Source organism: Symphalangus syndactylus, chromosome 11 (assembly GCF_028878055.3).
Source record: "Symphalangus syndactylus isolate Jambi chromosome 11, NHGRI_mSymSyn1-v2.1_pri, whole genome shotgun sequence".
NCBI lineage: Eukaryota > Metazoa > Chordata > Mammalia > Primates > Hylobatidae > Symphalangus > Symphalangus syndactylus.
The window spans coordinates 70,800,552-70,817,286 of record NC_072433.2 but is presented as its reverse complement, the minus strand read 5'-3'; the positions used below and the strand labels follow the sequence as shown (position 1 = coordinate 70,817,286).

General features: G+C 34.8%; 1 protein-coding gene across 10 annotated transcripts in view; it reads right to left on the bottom strand.

The window, feature by feature from the left end:
- The window catches only part of XRCC4 (X-ray repair cross complementing 4), a 315,918-nt gene that overhangs the window by 120,408 nt on the left and 178,775 nt on the right, over positions 1–16,735 (bottom strand). The window lies entirely within an intron of this gene.

The window sequence follows — 16,735 nt, the reverse complement described above, 5'->3', positions numbered from 1 at the left end:
AACTCATCCTTTTCTATGGCTGCATAGTATTCCATGGTGTATATGTGCCACACTTTCTTAATCCAGTCTATCATTGATGGGCATTTGGGTTGGTTCCAAGTCTTTGCTATTGTAAATAGAGCTGCAATAAACATACATGTGCATATGTCTTTATAGTAGAATGATTTAGAATCCTTTGGGTATATACCCAGTAATGGGATTGCTGGGTCAAATGGTATTTCTGGTTCTAGATTCTTGAGGAATCACCACACTGTCTTCCACAATGATTGAACTAATTTACACACCCACCAACAGTGTAAAAGCATTCCTATTTCTCCACATCCTCTCTGGCATCTGTTGTTTCCTGACTTTTTAATGATCACCATTCTAACTGGCATGAGATAGTATCTCATTGTGGTTTTGATTTGTATTTCTCTAATGGCCAGTGATGATGAGCTTTTTTTCATATGTCTGTTGGCCGCATAAATGTCTTCTTTTGAGAAGTGTCTGTTCATATCCTTTGGCCACTTTTTAGTGGGGTTTTTTTTTCTTGTAAATTTGTTTAAGTTCTGTGTAGATTCTGGATATCAGCCCTTTGTCAGATGGGTAAATTGCTACAGAATGGGAGAAACTGAGTCGATTTTGAATATATTGCCCAAAGCTTAATTTTTTCTCCCTTAAGCCTGTTATTTTTACTGTGTAATTTTGCAGAATGAGTGATTTTTCAGGTACACATATATTACATTCTGGCAGAAAAGCTTGCATGTTGAGTTCTCACTCTGTGTAGTTCATGCTTTACTTGATCTCTACGAGATAACTTGGACACTGTTGAACACTGTACTGAAATTCCTCTCTTGATTTTTTTTTCTTAATAACTATTAATTTCCAGATCTTATGTTTTGGGCACTTTGCTATGGGTTTTCCATGTATTACCTTGTTAATCCTTAAAATTACTTCATAAAGTACTTATTATTACTATCTTCTTTTTATTTATAAGGAAAACAAGGCTTCAGAGAGGTTAAGTGACTTTCCCAAATCACAAAGCCTTTGTTCTTATATTTTGTCATTATGACAATTAAAAATATTTTTTCCTAGTTGGTAAATTATTCTTTGATCACATACTAAGTGAAAACCCATCAAAGCATAGTTTACTTTCCAAAGCTGTTTAAGTTTTAGGACTTTTTTTATTAGCCTCTAAAAATGTATGGGGAATACATCAGGGTAAATTAAAAGGAAGTTTTGTTTTTTTTTAAACACATTCAAGCTGAAAGATTTCCCAATGCTATTAAGCTAAGAGATGACTAATGAAAGTACAAGTATATGCTTGTCTATGAACAAAACTAGCAAAACTGTTAGAGGTAGAGGACATTTCAATTATAGATTTGTAAACTGGAGAAAGATGATACTTAATGTTACAGCAGATATCTAGGAAAAAAGAATATTAAGTTTAAATTAAAATACAAGGCAAAATTTTTAAAAATAAAATTAGTGAAAAGTTCTGCCATTCACTTCAGAACTCCAAATGATGTCTTACAAATTGGCAACCAAAAAGGATACTGTATTTGGGAAGTGATTACATCATGTATTATAATGTCTGCAACTTACTTTAAAATACAACGTTACTAAAGGTATGTTAGTGAGGGTGGACTATAACCAAGATGTTTCTAGCATCTAATCAGGAATGCACCGACCAGGTGCAGGCTGACGGGATCAGAAATCTGTACTCCTAAGGAGGCCACTCCAGGTACTTTTGTTATTCATATTTCAATCAATAACTGATGACTTACTAATCAGTATACTGAATGACAAAACATATGCCTATTGATAAAAACAAAGCATGTAAACTAATTTGATGAATATTACATATGGGTTTTCATGAGTGAATTAAAAGTACTAGTGTTATACAGACTGGTTAAAATATTTTGGAAATACTGCCCATCATTTTATGGACAAGGTGTAAAAATCCCATGAGGCCTATTTATACCTAGAGATAACCTTCTGCTAAATTTTTAAATGGTTCTGTGTCCAGCTATGAACCCTGAACAACTGTGGTTGTTTGAAGTCAGGAAGAATCATCATTCCTGCTCAGGAATCTTTATATTTGTCAAAGATGAACATTTTCTATGAGGTAGTGACTGGGACACCTAAAAGGACCGAGAGCTTGCAATTTGTTTTCAAACTTATAGGACAGGTTCATGAATTATTTTGTGCTTACTTACAAGTAAATATTTAGTTAATAATTGTATGTGTGGCAAAATTTAATTTGAGAATTTTATTAATTGCCTTGAAACGAAATTGTAGGAGAAGTGTCTAATGTTCTCTTACTTCAAACTTCTTGGTGACTATCATTATTAAACTGAAGTTGTGTGTGACCAAGTACTTCTGGCCAGTTCACCACATTATGATTCATTCCTCTTGATAATTACAGTGTAACCTTTCTATAAAATTGGCATGAAGAAAAAGGGCTAGCTGTATAAGCTTAGTTACAGTTTAAATGGAATACATCTTTTTTGGTTTGTGTTTGCACCATGGGAAACGGTGTTCCCCTCAGTTTTTCACATAAATGTAATAGCAAACCATATTGTAATAGATTCTCTTACTTCAAATATTTCTTTTTTTTTTTTTTTTTTTTTTTTCTTGAGACGGAGTCTCGCTCTGTCGCCCAGGCTGGAGTGCAATGGCACAATCTTGGCTCACTGCAAGCTCCGCCTCCCAGGTTCACGCCATTCTCCTGCCTCAGCCTCTCCGAGTAGCTGGGACTACAGGCGCCCGCCACCACGCCCGGCTAATTTTTTTGTATTTTTTAGTAGAGACGAGGTTTCACCGCGGTCTCGATCTCCTGACCTCGTGATCCGCCCGCCTCGGCCTCCCAAAGTGCTGAGATTACAAGCATGAGCCACCGCGCCCGGCCTCAAATATTTCTTTAAAATGAAGTTTCGGTATCTATCTAGCCTTTAATAAAAGGCAAAAACAATCCATTCTATCCTCTCTCCACCCTGAAACCAGGATAAAAAGGCACTACTTCAATACTTGGTACCTAAGTATTACATTGCTCATCTTGAATACTTTTCAAATTTCTTTTCTTTCTTTTTTTTTTTTTGAGACAGAATTTTCCTCTTGTTGCCCAGGCTGGAGTGCAATGGCATGATCTCGGCTCACTGCAACCTCTGCCTCCCAGGTTCAAACAATTCTCCTGCCTCAGGCTCCTGAGTAGCTGGGATTATAGGCGCCTGCCACCATGCCCGGCTAATTTTTGTATTTTTAGTAGAGACATGGTTTTACCATGTTGGCCAGGCTGGTCTTGAACTACTGAGCTCAGGTGATCTACCCGCCTTGGCCTCCCAAAGTGCTGGGATTACAGGCGTGAGCCACCGTGCCTGGCCTACATTTTTCAAATTTCAACCCATCCTGCCTCTTTCCTCCAATTGTGATAATGTTTGGTCTTTTCATTGTCTTTGGTCTTGATGCTAAATACTACAATTCTGTTCTGAAATTAGCTTCCTTGATCAATGACTGTCGGTCTCCAAATGAGCAATGCTATTTCACATACAACAGAAGGGATCTGAACTATATCAATAGGAGGTCACGGATAGGAGTTCAAAAATGTCTATAATATCCATTACCTTACATATATATTTGAGTGCAATAATTCAAGTTTTCACTTTCAAGTCTGGCATCTCATTGTTAAAAAAATCAATTCATATTAAGTGTATTAGGTTATATGTATTCATTTTAGATATGAGAGAGAACTTGAATAGAGTTGGAAAAGAATGGCAAATGTTCAAAGGGTAATGAGGAGGAGGGTGGCCTTGTTGTAATGGCACGCATGAAAGGTGCAGGAAATTAGACAGGATAAATATGGGCAGCAGAAAAGAAATGGAAGGAGTAAGAAGGCAGAGAGATATGTTAAATCAGCTTGCAAGTTTTCAAATTCAGGCAGAAAAGTATGGATTCAATATTGACTGGGGAGGTTTTTTTCTTAAGATTCCACCTCCAGAATTCTCAGTTTTTAATATTGCAATCATTTTTTTTTGTCACAACAACATGTCTTTCACCATTTCCAGGATTTTTTTTTTTTTTTTAAAAGAAGACAAAAGGGAAAAAAAAAAAAAAACCATTGCCAATTAACTTACTACAGCTGGAATACTGATTGGTATGGCCGTGGGATGAATTTCAAGTTCTTGTTAGGTTCACTGCATCTTGAAAATGGGGAATCTTTTCACAAGCCCTGTTATTGTGAAAGGTAGCTCCACAAAAAGCTACACTTCTTCTCATCTGACAGAAGAACTGCAGGATCTTGGCAACAGTAGTTCAGACATGAGAAAGGCAGGGAGTTAGCTTCCCTGGGTACTCTCAATGTCGGAATGAAATGACACTGTTGGCTAAGCTGCCAGGAATTTGGCTGAATCTCCTAAGTTAAATTACCTGGTAAACTTCAGCCTCTGACCAAGAAATCTTTAAATCTCAATATTTTTATAAATCATTTTTCATGTTTATAATTTGTTTTTATAAGGCCCTCATTATTATCTTGTATTTATAGATGTTTTTCTTTTCATATGATATATAGCTTGGCACACAGAAACAGTCTATAATACTTGAATGAAGATTGCCACCTCTCTTCCTCTTGCCCCGCCACACAGATATGCCCATCTCTAGCCCCCTCAAATACATACATACACACACACACACACACACACACACACACCCTAGTGTCATGAAGCATGTTATTCACAGTTGTGGCAACGTAGCTCATAGAAGGAAGGAGGCACTAATCTTCAGGTGTCCTGACCATGAAAAAAACAAATGTGTACTGTTTGCAAATGCCATGTACAGACAAACCAACCAACCACCCAACCATGAGTGGTTTCCCACTGCCTACAAAATAAAGTCCTAAGATCTTAGCCCTGCATTCAAATCCTTCTACAATGTGACCTTCACCTGCCTTTGTAACCACATCTCCCACAAATCTTCTACCATATATGTAAGCTATACCAAGGGCTACAGGGCAACAATATCTTTAACTTTTGTTCTGTACTTCCCCTGTTTTGAATGCCCTCTACTCCTTTACTAGCTCATCTATGTGCCTCCTTCTAGCACAGCCCAACTCATTTCAGTCATCCTAGTTTAGTAGTCCCAATCCACAGAAATCTTTCCTGTCTCTGTAGGACTTACAGTTTGATTCACTCATCTTATACATACAATCTTACGTTGTTACTCTCTTTTTATGTTTATCTCTTGTTTCTCCAATTAAATTATGAATACGCTATAGCTGGAACCCGTGCCTTGTGCTAAACCCTAACATATTACTCAGTAGTTTTACACAAGATAAATATGAAGACTGGATCTCTTATTTTCAAATGTGCATCTTATTTTTTAATCCAAAACTTACTTATAAACCTCCAGATGAGATGTAAGGTAAAGTGGAGTGAGAATGCCTGGGTTTGGGTCTCCAGTTCCGCATTTACCTTGGGTATATTACAGAATCTCTAAGTTTCTCAGCTGAGAAAATGTATATAAACCATAATTTCTGAGATGACAAAATAGAGTAAATAATAATATAAATTGATTATACATCAATGTACATATTTACAAACATTTTTAAATAAAAAAGTATCAGAAATATCCAATATCATCATTAAGGTATTATTTTTAAAAGAGTATGTTGTTAACAAAAGACCAAATTAATATTCATTTAGGCTATCTTCTATATCTTCTCACAGACAATAAAAAAAAGTAAGATAAATACTGGTTTTCCTATTCAAAATTTTCCAATTGTCACAGAACCACCATCGATTATGAACACAGAGTACTCAGTCTACTATGACTGCTTTTGGCTGTTTTATTTATTTATTCATTTCACAAGTGTTTATAAAATATTGAGAATAAATAAGTCATTGTTTCATTTCAAAAGATATAAAATATTAAGAGAAAAAAGCTCAAAATCCAAACCTTAAAATACAACCCTAAATGAGTCTGAAATTTCAAAACACATATTCTTTCTTTCCCAGGAGAAAACAACCAACCAATGCCTCAGGCTACCTTGTGCCTCTGTAGTATGTCTTACTGACAAGTATAAAGATAATCAAGAAAAGAGTCTGAGATAAGGTCTATCACACCATACTTCAATAGGCAGTATCTCAATGTGACCTATCTTGAGGTAGTAAATTTCTAATCTGACCAAACAAGCACACATTATTTTTCCATGCCATTTATCAAACGCCCATTTTCAATTCTGTAAATCAGTTGCTACTCAGTTTTCACAATCTAACCTGAATAACTGACGACCATCTTACAAGACAGGTCAAGGGTGTAATCTATTAATTAGCAATCACCAAATAAACTGATTATTAACATAGCACCAAACACTTAAGAATGTATGTGTCTGCATCTGTGTACATAGACTTTCCAAACGTCAGGCTCCTCTCTTAGCCAGTACAGCTATAAGTCAGACTTAATGACAAATACCTACTGACATTGGGGTAACTCAAGAGGTCATCTTTGGAAATCTAATACTCTCAATGTCAGAGGCAGAGTGGGCCATTAAGGATAAACCACAGACCCCAGAAGTATCTGCAGCATAAAAAAGAGTAAGTTGATTATATTAGATATTTATTGTTCTACGCCTACAAAACATTTCAATGTTTAATTTTTTTTTTTTTTTTTTTTTTTTGAGACGGAGTCTCGCTCTGTCGCCCAGGCTGGAGTGCAGTGGCGCGATCTCAGCTCACTGCAACCTCCACCTCCCGGGTTCAAGCCATTTTCCTGCCTCAGCCTCCTGAGTAGCTGGGATTATAGGCACCCACCACCACACCCAGCTAATTTTTGTATTTTTAGTAGAGACGGGGTTTCACCATGTTAGCCAGGATGGTCTTGATCTCCTGACGTCGTGATCCACCCGCCTCAGCCTCCCAAAGTGCTGGAGTAAGCCACCACGCCCGGCCTCAATGTTTAATTTGTTAAAATTGTTTCTTAAAACTTTACTACCAAAGGAATTCAGTTCTTCAGACCTTAAGAATTCATTTATTCCTCCACTCATTCAACCAATATTTATTGAGTGTTTTATGAACTATTCTGTGCAGAGGCAAATATTAAGGTAAATTTCAGAGGCATTCCTTGAAAACTCTGGAACTGTGGCACTATCCAGAAGACACTACCAGCATGCATTCACAAAGTTTATAATTAAGTAGGACAGAAAGACACAACTATTTGTAAGAAAGCCATAAGCCACACAAGCAATTAAAAAGGAACTAATTTAATAGTCCTAAGGTAGGCATAGATTTCCAGCTGTTTACTGCATTTCCCAAATTAATCTGTGAAGCTTTGATTTTTCTTTTCCATTGACAAATATCTATTATAACTTTATTTCTTACATTGCTTTTCTTCTTATATAGATGCTTTTTTTGAAAGTATAATCCTTACAATCAGGTGGCCCTGAAGTGCATTTTCCAAAAGAGAAAATTGAAGGGCTAGCTCACTCTGAGCAAACTGATTTAAGAAAAGCCTTGGCTTTAAAATTAGGTTTTCAGGATGTTTCAGAATGAACTCAAACAGCAAATCTGAATTGAAACTACAATCACCTTTTTGGGTAGAATTTTTGGATAGCTCTCAAGCATCCTTAGATTTCATCAAACTTGCAATAATTTATCTAATATTTATAAGCTCCATGAAGGCAGGGACTTAATTTGTCTTATCCACTGATAGATCAAGACAGACTAGAATGGTGTGTAACACTAAGTAATTTGTCAATAAATATTCAATGATTGCTATAAATTCTTAAATACTAATGGAACCTAGTAATAACTTACAAGTTATTTTGCATCTGTGTGAAATACCATATTATTGATTAATTATTTATGCCTGCTGGTGCCAGTTCCAGTTAACATTAAGAAAAGAAAAACATTAGTGGGGAAAAGCAATTTGTGAAAGAACAACATTAAGCCTTCAATTTATATCACTTTGCAGTTAAAAATAACAAACCTCTGAGAGCACTTTAAATGGTTAATAAGTTTTCAGAAAACAAAACTACAATTTCTCAGCTTTCAACAGCTACCTATGTCATGAAATGTTTGGAGCCAACACAAAGCTTTATTGTTTTCATAGGTTGACTTCTGTCAACCTAAGACATTTGCTAGTGATTTCTTCACAGAGATGTCTAAGGATTTTTGAAATTTTCATTGTTTTTTTATTTTACTCAACTGTTAATAAAATCTAGACTTTTTACAAAGCTTAGAGAGGCTTTCATTGAACTAGGATAAATTTAAAAATTAGACAAAATAAATAAAATACAAAACCTTTGTAAAAGAAATGGTATAGGGAATCTTTCAGGTTATTTTTTGAAAATAATATATTACCAGCCTATTACCTGCAGTGACTCTACATTACCTGGCTAGAACTAGGATGAGATCACTAGCTTGACTAGTAAGTCAAAATCAAAATCTGATAAAATTGGCAGGCTGAATTATTGGCATAATTGATTATCTGGTGAATTTGGTGGATAAAGAACAGTAATATATACCACAAACTCTCTCTCTCTGATCACTAACAGGGGTAGGAAGAAGAACTTAACTGAATTTGACAATGATAAACCTTTCCACTTCATTTTGCCAATGCATGTTTAATCTCAGAAAACTCTGGAATAATTTTGATACATTAGGAAAAAACATTCTATTTGCACTTCTTTAAACTCCTTTACAACAAGGTTGATGCCTCTGTGATATAATTTGGCCAGTTTGTAGTTGTTCTATGAAAAGGAAACTAGAAGGCTAAATTTCAGAGGCATTCCTTGAAAACTGTGAAATGATTTTCAAAAAAGAGATTTCCGGTTTTGCAACACTAGACATGTCCCAACTAGCTTTAAAACCGAATGGGATTAGGCAACACTTTCATTTAGAAGGAATAAGAAAAATTCTATACCAAATCGTCAAATAACTAAGAAAATGTTTATACTGAATTAATAAAATACTTCAGAAGAATTCTAAACTTGAGTCTGTTAGTCATTGTCTCGATAACTATGGGCAGGTCACATAACAATTCTGTAAAGGTTTATTTTTAAATCCATAAAATTAGGTGGGGAAAAATTAGACTATGTGGTTACTTCTGGTATAAAAAAAATCCCTGATTCTGTAGTTTACCTTATTATGCTTTTTAAAAATGACTATATTATCCAGATTTGGTAAGATAGACTAATGCACTTTCAGACCATTTTGAAGCACTTTTAAGTTAGAATTGGGTCAAAAAGTATTGCCCAAATTAGAAAGTTTTACTTAAGAATTTTCATTTCCAAACATCCACATGTTTTCTTTATGTTGTACCCCTTCATGTTATTTATGATTTTTCAAAATTTTCAACAAAAATCTCGTAAGGTTTTTATTTTTTAAATGACTAATTTGTATATTCTTTGGTTATTTATACTCAAAATTAGACAATTAAAAGCTAAAGTTACTTTGAGCATCAATTTGACAAGAATAATAACTGGTCAATTTATCATGGTTTATTATAAATGTATTTTTTAATGAAATCTTATATTTATGAAGACCGTTTAGCTGTCTTCAAATTACAGTTAGCAATGATTATTAGCAATGTGTGGACTCCTTATTTTGAGCATGCTGTCTCAGTAATGTGTTCAGGTCAAAGCTTTCTTAATGTTACTGTCCACAAAACTTGTCACGCCCCAAAGATGGAATCAGTCTTGATGCCTTTCAAAACTTCATCTTGCAAATCTAATCAGTACCACATAAAAAGTTATTAGATCTGTCTAATAATTATCCGCATCTCCAATACTTCCACAGTTTCTTACTTAGATTACTGCTATAGTTTATACGTGGCCAAGCAGATAAAATTAATTCTCATTAATAACATCTAGGAGAATTTTTCTAAAAATGCAAGTCTGATCAAGTCAGATCCTTTTCTATTGCCTTCAAGACAAAAATAAAACTCCCTAAAATATTTTTAAAAATGTCATTCTTTTCCTGGTCAGCTTACTTCTACAATTATACTGAATTTTGTTAGATGTATCATTCTCTCACTCTAGTCCTGGGTTTGCACATATGATCAGTCTTATGCCAGAAAGAGTATTCTGCTCAACTCTGAGTTGCTCAACTGAGAGTTGAGTTGGTGAGAGTAGTAACTCTCACCAACCCTTGCCTCAATGAAGATATCATTTCTGTCAGGAGGGCTTCGCTATTCCAAAGTCTCCTCTGTGCCCACATAGCTTAGCACCTTTCTCTACTGTTACTACTGCAGTATAAAGAAGTGGTAAAGGTCACTGACTAGGAAGAATAATTAATCAAGAAAAATGAAAAATGTTTTGAATTCTCTTCGTGAGTAGTATACACTGGAGTTGAATATTATTGTAAAGTCAGTACACAAAGCAATCATAATTAATCAAAACTACCTTTGAAAGTTTCTGAAATTACCATTATGTAGAGTAATACCTAGTGCTATGTATATAACTCAGTATGGTCTACATGCATAAACATTTAATAAATACCACAGTATATAGTTTCATTAAAAAACTGTATTCAGAAAGAAAATCACTCAAGGTTTTCAATGATCTAAAACATATCATGAATACAGAAAGCTTCAACTTGCTAGTACAATGGCATCATCTTAATCTTCTGTGGATAACATATCAGTTCCTCTGATGCTTGCTTGCTCAGATTTCTTGATAGTTCCCAATTAATTTTTCATTGTTTTCCTTCCTCTAAGACAACAGTCCCCAACCTTTTTGGCACCAGGAACAGGGTTTCATGGAAGACAATTTTTCCATGGACCGGGTGAGGTTGGGAGGATGATTTTGCCACTGATCTGACAGGAGGTGGAGCTCAGGTGGTAATTCACACTGGCTGACTCCTCACTGACTGCTGCGTGGCCCAGTTCCTAACAGGCCACAAACCAGAACTGGTCTGCTGCTAGGGGATTGAGGACCCCTGCTGTAAGATATGGATGAAGGCATCATCATCTTACTTGGTTGGCTACCTAAATAGTGTTTATGATTTCCTTGTCAATAGCCCCAAATCCTTAGAATTATGCATACTTCTTCATAAGTTTTTTCCAACTGGTATTAACTCCTGTCAGGTTTGATTAAATCCACTGCTTGTGGAACTAAATTGGTTAAGCATATTTGCAGGCAATCAGCAGAACTATTTTAAAATATTTTCTCTTCCCTTTCTAAAATCTATATTTACCTAGCAAACACAATCAAAGAAGGCAAATACAGTTTAAAAAGGTTAATGTATGTATGTCACTCCACTATGATTCATAAACAGCTAGTAAGTCCATGTTTCAATCTCATAAGATATTTTACTCTTGAAAATGGAAGTGGGGACATCAGATCATAGTATGCCTCATAAAGTTATCTATCTTACTATCTCTGAAATTCATAAAAATGTGCTTTTGTGCAAAATGCATTTATCTTATAAGTTAAAATGCACAAACTGTTACTTTAAAGGATTGATAATTTTGTAGTATTACCATTTTGTATAAAATGGAAAAAAATGAGAAAAGACTACCTAAATAAGAAACATCTTTCCAATGAGGTAAATGTTTCATGTAAGCTCACATTTTTAAATTTATAATTCTTCCATAATAAACTGACATTTAGAAAAATGATTCATCATGTTGCTTGGTACGTATTAGATGCCCAAAAAATTATTGTTTAATAAAAATAGCACCAAGGAAAATACTGAAGATTATATAAGTATAATATAAAAGACACAAAACTTTTCTAATTAAATGTAGACAAAGTAACAGACTAAAATGTTGCCAGATTTGTTAATCTATAAACATAACTTCTTAAAAAAAAGTCTGTAATTTTCATTATAAGGCCAACATTGAATTCAAAGCCTAACACATTTAACTGGAGTTGGCATTTAAAATGTCCCTGTGGAGAATATTCTAGTCTTGTACAAAGGAGTATATTATTTGTAAATAATGGTTACCAGATATCTTAGCCAAGGAATACAGTTACACAAGGGAGGTTAACATAACACAGCTGGAAAAGTAGAGAAGAAGAAAGAAAAAGTGTATTTTTGTCGCTGTTCAGACAGATGAATAGATACATAGATAGATATAGATATCTATATCCATACTGGTATATCAGTTGGAAAATAAAAAATATAAATGCTGTAAGTAAAAGTGAGAAATATTATGCCTAACTTAATAGAAAAAACGACAATGATAGAAAAAAATTAACTTGCAAGAAACTTCGAAAATAATTTGAGAGATTTTTATCTATAGAAAAGGATGAAAGAAACAGTTACTTTCAAGAATGAGTATTCAATAGACAATAATCTATTTCTTGTAGGTAATGTGATTGTTGCAGAGGGAAGTAGAGGAGATTAAGAGAGAGGTATTAAAAGTACAGATGGAGCGGGGAGTGGGAAAAGTGGGGGAAAGAGAACAGATCGAGAAATAGATTTTTACTGAACCTTTTCTAAAGTTAATCTGTATTATCTTCCCTGATCAAATAAGATATTTTCAAATGTCTTCCAAACAATTATTCACACTATACATAGTTGCTTTATAGGTAAATAATAACTTTTAAATACAGACATCAAATCATCAAATGAACATTTTTATTGGAAATCTAAATAAACTGGCACATTTTAACATCTATTAATTTTCAGCCAAAAAATCTTATGGATTATTCAAAAAGTAATCTTTCTCTAATTTTTCCTTTATTTTATATTTATTCATGCATTTATATGACAATAACAATTATATTCCTAGGTTTCTAGTAGCTACATATTTCTATTTTGTTTATATTTTCAGACAATAAATTATTTAAAAATCTACTAATTGTGGGTAATTATATTAAACATGATAGGTCCAAAGGTCAATAAGGTCATATAACTCACTTCCTAGACTCCTTTCTCCAAGTCTACACAGCAACAGATTAATTTCAAAATCTCTTGTTTCAGTAATTGTAATAAAGAAAACAGGGTACTCTAATGATTTAAGCGCTGAATAGTTTTTTTTTTTTTTTTTTTTTACCAAAACACCTGTTGCTTTTTTACAACTTATTTTCATTAAATACAGAAAAATGTTGATTTTGTTACCCGAGGACATCAAAAGCTAAGAAAACAAACTTTCCTTAATAGAACCATTCTCAGAACACTTTTCTCAACACAAGTGATTTTAACATGCTGCTCCTTCTCAGGATGGGGTTTTTACAAAGTGGTTTACATTATTGTTCCAAGCTGGTGTGATTTATCTTTTATATGTTGTAATATATATGCATATTTTACTTCAAAACAGCAGTATTATTAGTATGAAATATATAAAACTGATTTCAGCAAAAACCAATTTCTAAGAAGTTGAATTTAATTCTATGCCAAACTTATGTTAAAGATGTTTTCAACTTCTCAAGAAGAAATTACTGGTTTTCCACATTGGACAACAGTTTGTGCAGGACTGTGCTTCCTGAAAGAAGAGAAATACAAGAAGTGAGCCCTAGGACCACTCTCTCTTTCTACCTGCTGTACTTTCCAGACCTCAGCACAGGGATGTAGGTGGAGCCCAGGCAGACCACAATGACCTCATTCAACTAAAGAGGCACAAAGTAGAGTTTGGTGCTGTTGAAATAGCTGGAATTTATAAGGCAAAGCGGTGGGAAAGCATTAACTACACAAAAAACGAGCCCCAAAAGGAGTTATCATAAGTCATTGGATGCATATTAAGCTGCACATGCACAAAGCAAGGCTGAAGACCTGGCAGAAAATAGCTAACTCAAGAGCCATTAGCTGTGATTTGAACAGAAATCCAGATGTCACATATAGTAAGAGATGCAGAACTTCACTGAAAATGCTAAGCACTCAAGTGACACCCCTAAAAGGTCTAGACCCACTCTAATTGAGCTTACAAAAAAAGAAGAAAACAGAGCAAGCTGACTTTCCAGTAAAGTATTTGTCTCCCAGAACAAAACTCAATGCTCTTTAAAGAAAGACAACAAAATCCTACAACATAAAAATCAGAATGTCTAGTACATAATAAAAAATTACTGATGTGTGAAAGAACAGGAAAATGTGACCCATAAAGAAGAAATCACTAATACTTCAAGTACATAATGAGGACAGTTATATTTCCTTTTCTATTATATATACCATTACATAATAGTACAATCCTTGAAATCATATAAAAATATCTTTTAGTTACACCACTTCAATTCCAAAAACATTTTTAACTTTGCACATTATTTTGAAAGATATGCTCTAAGAGCCTGCCTTCATCTGCCACATCTCCAATATTACTTCCTCCATTCTCTATTAATTTAAACTTTCTCAGGGACAGGCACGCAGCAGGGATTCTAAGTTTTGCAGAACCCTGAACATCAACTTTCTGCTTGTAATTAGGAATGCCGGGTAGGTCAACAAACCTAACACACACCTTCCTGTTTTGTCCTTCCCCTCTCCGCAACATTAAAATGTGCTTCCAATTTTCCAATCTCTTGCTTCCTTTATCCAGCTGACACTGGGTTCAGGATCAATAGCCTCCCTTCTGGTATCTTTTTCCTAGCTCTCATTCTCACTAAACTGATCCACAATCCTTTCCAGGGTAACCGCATGCTGCAGACTGCCTCTTCTGTTGGTAAGAAATTTCTTTTAAAAGACTGAATTGTGTTCCCCCAAGATTCTTAAGTCCTAAATCTCCAGCACACCTGAGAATATGACTATCTTTGGATAAAAGTCCTTAAAATAGGTAGATAACATTAAGCGAGGTCAAGGAGGTGGGCCCTAGACCAGTGAGTCTGATGTCTTTATTACAAGAGGAAGTGCATGTACAGAGAAGAAGGTAGCCATGTGCAAGTCAAGGAGAGAGGTCTCAAGAGAAACCAAATCTGCCAACATCTTCATCTTCCACTTCCAGTCTCCAGAAATGTGAGAAAATAAATTTCTGTTGGTAAGTCCCCAGTCTGTAGTATTTTGTTATGGCAGCCCTAGCAAACTCATACACTCCTGAATATATTTTCATTTTTCCTGAAGTGTTCACTCACCTTCTTTATCATTATGAAACTAACTTGATGTCATCACCTCCATTAAAACATCATCCTCATCCCTTGAAGTAATACAAGCATATAGTCAAAACATTTACCAACTACCACTACTTCTAGACTATTATTCCAGTCTTTATAGAAAAGTTTAATTTTGAACATAAACAATACATCGAGAGAGAGAAAAAAACAAGATGAGCGAAAGATAACATAATTGAAAATCTAAATAGCAATGTGGTGTTATAGAAATTAGTGTAAACTGGTTTTGAATCCTAGTTGCCCTGCTTACCATCTGTGTAATCTTGAGCAAACTACTTAATCTCACTGTGGATAAAAACGGAACCTACCTCATATTTTTGTTGTGAGTAAACTATATCAACAATTGTAAAGCAGTTAGCTTGGCACATTAGTTGTTATACAAGTGCTAGCTATTACCAAGGAAACTGATTTTGGATGGGATTGCTAAGGGAGTAAGTGCAGGAAAAAGTGCCTCGGTGATGGGGAGGTTAAAGTAGCAAGTGTTGATTATATATACGTTAGAAATTTGGAGTTAAATGAAGGTTACATTCAATAATAATTTTTAAAATAAGAAGAAACTGGGCATAGTGGCACACACCTGTAGACCAAACAGCTACTTGGGAGGCTGAGGCAGGAGGATCACTTGAGCCCAGGAGTTCAAGGCTGCAGTGAACTATGATCACACCACGACTTTCCAGCCTGGGCAACAAAGTGAGACCCTGTGGCAAAAAATAATAATAATAAAATAAAATGAAAATGAAGTAAGTAGAGCAAGAGATAAATATTGCTTGTTTATTTGTTTTAAAATAAAGGAGAATTGTGCATGCTGATAATCTCAGAACTTCATATTTACAATCTCATACATTTAGTAAAAGTGAGAAATAGAATAAATATCCATGAAGCAAAACACTGAAAGAGATTAAAGAGATTAAAAGTGTCGAGTACAGGAACAAACAAGGGTCAGTAGTGTTTCATGCAAGGTTTGTGTCAGCTTACACACACACACACACACACACACACACAACGTGTATACGAGTGACGCTTGGGCAACATGGATTTGAACTGTGAGGAACCATTTATATGCGAATTTTTTTTTTTTTTTTTTAAATAAAAGTTACACTGAATTTGCCTGCCTCTCCTACTTCCCCTTCCTTCTCTTCTACTTCTTCCGACTCTGCCACCCTGAGACAGCAAAACCAAAACTTCCGCCTCCTCCTCCTCCTCCTCCTCCTCTTCCTCTTCCTCCTCCTCACACTCTTCCTCAGCCAACTCAACGGGAATGCCAGGGTAAAGACCTTTTTGAGAATCCACTTCCACTTAACCAATAGTAAATATATTTTCTCTTCCTTATGATTTTCTTAATAACATTTCCTTTTCTCTAGCTTACTTTATTGTAAGAATATATAATAGTATATAACACATAAAACATAAAATACGTGTTAAATGACTGTTTGTGTTATCGGTGAGGCTCTGGTCAACAGTAGGCTATTAGTAAAGATTTGGACAAGTCAAAAATTCTATGTGGTATTCTGATTGTATGGGAAGTGAGCACCTCTAAACCCTGCATTGTACAAGGATCAACTGTACTTGATTGAAAGGTGAAATATATTCTTACTGTGGGTCTCAGTAAAAAGTTTTGAACCTTCTTATCTAGAGTATATGACACTTTTGAAAGGTGGACTTTTTTCCTGAAATGAGAAGAAAAAAAGATCAGTGAACTGAGAGTAGGGAAGTACTATTTTATTTAAC